This window comes from Micropterus dolomieu, linkage group LG18 (assembly GCF_021292245.1).
Source record: "Micropterus dolomieu isolate WLL.071019.BEF.003 ecotype Adirondacks linkage group LG18, ASM2129224v1, whole genome shotgun sequence".
NCBI lineage: Eukaryota > Metazoa > Chordata > Actinopteri > Centrarchiformes > Centrarchidae > Micropterus > Micropterus dolomieu.
This window is the reverse complement of record NC_060167.1, coordinates 7,723,846-7,729,314: the sequence shown is the minus strand read 5'-3', so window position 1 is coordinate 7,729,314 and position 5,469 is coordinate 7,723,846.

Below are 5,469 nucleotides of genomic sequence, written 5' to 3'. Positions count from 1 at the left end.
GCGTAAACAGAATGAGAACATGGATCCATCATGCCTTGTTACCACTGTGCAGGCTGGTGGTGGTGGTGTAATGGTGTGGGGGATGTTTTCTTGGCACACTTTAGGCCCCTTAGTGCCAATTGGGCATCGTTTAAATGCCACCTGAGCATTTTTTCTGACCATGTCCATCCCTTATGGCCACCATGTACCCATCCTCTGATGGCTACTTCCAGCAGGATAATGCACCATGTCACAAAGCTTGAATCATTTCAAATTGGTTTCTTGAACATGACAATGAGTTCACTGTACTAAAATGGCCCCCACAGTCACCAGATCTCAACCCAATAGAGCATCTTTGGGATGTGGTGGAACGGGAGCTTCGTGCCCTGGATGTGCATCCCACAAATCTCCATCAACTGCAAGATGCTATCCTATCAATACGGGCCAACATTTCTAGAGAATGCTTTCAGCACCTTGTTGAATCAATGCCACGTAGAATTAAGGCAGTTCTGAAGGCGAAAGGGGGTCAAACACAGTATTAGTATGGTGTTCCTAATAATCCTTTAGGTGAGTGTACATCATGTACTGATATGTTTGTATTTGTGCTGTTGATCAGAACGACAGGTGTGCCGTTTTTGCAGACAGCCAGTCAACAAGGGCTCAGTATTCTCCATGGGCCGAGACTTCCTGAACAATTTCCCATAAGACTGTTAGAGATTTTACTGCTAACATTTAAATCTAGACACAATATTATGTAGACATTTTGATATTTCCGTTCCTACAATGTGTGACTCTTACTCTATAAAACACTCATAGGCAAACAAACTTTGAGCCTGAGAGCCATTATGACTCAAACTCAGGTGAGTCACCTTAAAGGTTAACTGATATTATGAAGATCAAATACTGTGTGCTCAACCCGCCAGTTATCTAAAACTAAACAGCGGCAGGATAAAGAAAGCAGAAGGCCACAGCCTCCAAGACTCCCAGAGATAACGGCGGGATGACAAAGGAAGAAGAGAGTCTGTCTGCTTGTTCACAGTATTTCCAAACCTTTATAAAATTTTAAATACATACATCAAGTTCATCCTTTCCATAAATGTTCAAAACATTCAAAATTTCCAGCTGATATCAGTCACAGCCATTGACATTTTATGAATGAGTATTTTATGGTTAAACTGTTGTGAAGGCAGGTGAATGTGCTGATAACAGGTGGGAGTCAGCAAGCTGAACAAATGTGACAGTTTATTATCAGGTGACTGACTTCTTGATCAGTCTGTTTTTATATATATACAGTATATCATTTATTTATTTCAGTATATAGTCTAACACACACGCTCCCTCTTAACTGTTTGGAATCCAAAATCATACATCATTTCACACACAAAAACAAACAGTAATTGGGAATGAGTTAATAAACATTTGTGTTGCCGAACTTTGTTTTGGGAACCGCTGGACTGAACTACCAAAGTAGTTAAAACTAGCTTCACCTCCACTACTTATACTACAACTTATCAATCTAATAATGTAATAACAGTCTATATCGGTCAGACATTTCTCTGCAGAACGAGTTTTACTTTTAATTCTATACTGATAATACTAATACAGTAGCACTTTTACTTGAGTAGAGGTTTGACTGCATAATCTGTGCCTGAAATGGAGTACAGTATTTTTACATAGTGCTACTCGTACTTTTACTTCAGTAAAGGATAAGTAATTTTTCCACCACTGCCAGGATGTCCCTGACACATCCAATCAATGACTGTTGACCTTGAAACATTTGCATTATATTACACAGGAACACACAGTCCCTCAGATTTCCTTTTCGATGAGCTCATTCCCTGATTATATTACATGTGTACACACACACACACACACACACACACACACACACACACACACACACACACACACACACACAAACACACTTCCCGCCAAACCTGTCCTCTGGGTCAGTCGTTCCCAGGGAGAGCGTACCAATCCTTTGAGTTGGCCCTCGCTATGGAAACCATTTGTCTTGCATTGCCGCGGTGCCACGTGGCGGACAGTGCTCTGCAAACACAAAACACATTCTGATACACACCGCTGGCCCCAGTCCTGTTGTGTACACACACACACACACACACACACACACACACACACACACACACACAGATTTTGTATTTTTATTTCTGAATGCATTTTGTGTCTTTGTACTTGTATACCCATGTTATCCTCTGTGTGTCTTTCATTGTGTCACTTCAGTCAATTGTGTTGTTTATTATAGAAACACCATCACATTACTGTACAAGAGGCTCTGCATGATGTGAAATTGTGCAGTAAAACACTAAACAAAAGTGACAGTAGCAGTCACGAGGAAATTAGGACTCCCTACTCATGCCCTCTGTAGCACAATCATAAAGTCAGGCAGTAATAAGTAGTACTAATTACCAAATATCTCTATATAATATCTATAAAAGCCACATCAGAATGAAAACCAGTTAAACAACTGGAAAGAAAAGTAGAGTAAGAGACTCTCAGAATACCTTTCTACCACTAGATGTCCTCGGTAGGTCAGTTTGGAGTGAACTCCAAACAAACCGTCTCCTCTCTCTCTCTCTTTGTATTTATGCTCTCTGTCTCTCATCATAGAGTCCGCTCTGATCCGTTGACTGAAAACAAAACCTCTTATCCATCCAGTAAATACACGTCATTCTGTTCCAAAGTTTTTGCCAAGTTTCACCTCACTCTGTTTGCTTTCACTGATCTGACGCTATTCCTTTTCTTTTTTCTCTCTCTTTTGGGGCTACAGAGTGAATAAACGTCTGCTCATCCAGCCCAGCTGCTGATTTGAGCAGAATGGACTGGATGACCAGCTGCCTTTTTCAATATAAAATCTGGTTAAATAAAACCAACAGACTAGAGGAATTCAATGCTGCAGCAACTACTAAGCCAGGCCCCATTTCAAAATGTCCCTGATAACTCAACCAGTAAGATAAAACTTCTGATTAATGAAGCTCCTAATACAGCTCATCAGCAATAAAAGGATCGCTGCTATTATTAAGCTGCATTTTAATTTGGAGTGAAAAGCATATCCTATCAAATAATAATAATATATAAGAATGAGCGAACCTGTCCCTCTCAAAACATTTTGCCTTTGGAGGCATGTGATATTTGACACAAACAACATCTGATATCTGGTTTAACAAGGTCAAGATATTTATAAATGTGCCTTGTTACCAAGTAAAGGTAACACAGAAGACATCTTAACTGACAACAAAACTGACCTACTTCTAAAATAAACTGCCCATATCGTGATGCTGCGGCTTCACAAGCCATAGGTCAAATTTCACAGACTAATATTTTAAAATTAGAAATCTCAGTTCCACTTTTGTTGGAGTTGTGGTCAAATAAGCACTTTTTTATTGCTATTTGCTATAAGCATGATTTGAAATGTAACCAGATAACTTTGGGTGTGCAGTTATTTTAGTGACACCAAATCCCGAAAACAAACAAAAAAAAACTTTTAACTTCCATTTTTTTCCATGTTAGCACTGTCACTGTGGGAATGTTAGCATAGACCAGGCTGCTATTCATTGTGAATGGGCCTGGTGCTGTTCAATGAGCTACAGACATTTTAAAAGTCTATAGGGAAAGCTGAGAAAGGTTCAACTTTATGCTAACGTCATCTGATGCAATGTAAGCGACAACTAGACGAGAGCGACTCACACATTATGATTCCCACAGAAAAACAGAGTTGCTTACTACTTGGATCCACGAGAATCAGATAGCTTCCAGTGCAGATCACAAACAAACAACATATTCTATTTCTTCTTCTGTTGAGTTTTTGTTGCATTACCACCAACTGGGGGATTATAATAGCTTAACAGTGTGAACTATTTACAATCCAGCCAAAGTGATCCCATTCACAACATTGTTCAAGTTTGTTTATTGTCATTCATCCACATACGAGTAAACAAACAATATACCGTTTCTCTTGCTGAAAACAAGTTCTCAATAAACAACTTACAAGACAAGACATGATACAACATAACGCAGCAACTCCACTAGACTACACAAAAAAAGGAAACCTGATCTATTTACGTAAGGTGGAGTTAACATGGTGTGCCTGGGGCATTATAAAGTGCGTTGTGCAACCTGTATCTGAGTCTACATACTTGCAGCATCATAAATTAAAATAGCGTCAGAAGTGATATGACAGGACCTAGAGTAATAGTTAAACTATTAAATCATAGCAAGGCTTAAATAAAAAGCAGGATAACTAACAGTATGAATTGTATATGACATTTTATCAATTAGACTGAATTGTTATAATTTGTGTAACATCTAGGTCTTCCTTAGATCGCGTCCAGCACCATATCCTTTGTCACTTCAACAGCACAATTTATAACCCATAATCTTTTCTTGTCCATGTAGATTTACTTTTTCTGCTCCTGTTCCTTTTGTACTACCACAGTTTCTCCCCATTCTCCCCATTGTCAAACTCTAAAGCTACTTTAGTGTATGACAATGTTTTTTCTGCTCTGATCCTATTCATTCTCACTTCCTTTATTCTTTTTGGACATTGTGCTGACCAAGTGTGCTTTTTCTCTTCTTTGCACTCCTCCACATTGCAGTTGTCCTTCCTACATCTCCTGACTCCCACATACTGCAGCACAACGAAACACTAAATGACTGAGCTCCTTAACGTCCTTTTTGAAAAACTTGTCAGTCTTCTTGCCTCACACACATCTTCAGTATCCTGAAATGACTCTAAGCAAGTCACACTGCCATAATCTCCACAAACACAAATCTTCAGGACTCTGACGCTTTGATAAACAATCTATCATGGATGAACAGACAGGGTGAAATAGTGGTATGTGTGAAATATACAGAGTGATGTTTTGAGAAGGCACCTGTTCACTCAAAAATAAAAACATAAAAGTTTTATCTTTTCAGACTCCTGGTTGATCTGTTCTGTGGACTCAAACAGAACTTGTCCATCTGCTTGTTTTAGCCTCTTGGTCTCGAGTGGGCGGCGTGTTTACAGAGCAGGTTGTGCTCGGGGATGTGTTGTCGGGGAAACCACCCTGCTTGAACTTTTGTTCCCGCGTGTTGCCTCGCTGACTGCAGCAGCAGCAGCAGAAGTTGTAGTCACGAGGAGGAGCAAAGCCCGCCAAACTTCAGCAGCCAATCAGGAGCCGAGGAGGGAGTGGCCGAGCAAGCAGTAGGGAAACAGGGAAGCTGGGTGAGAGAGAAAGAAAGAGAGATAGTGTGTGGGTGGTCACACACACTGCAAAAAATTACTATGGTCAGATACTTCTATGTCAAGCTACAACTTCCATTTATACATTTACTTTAATTCAACAATTATCACAAGTGATTAATTGTTCCATTTACTTGTACTGTAATATGTAGAAATTAGTTTCTTGCTTCAGTAATATCATAGAATATTGCAATAAAATAAAATAAAATAATTACAGAGAGGTCTTAAAGCATGTATAGTACTACTGA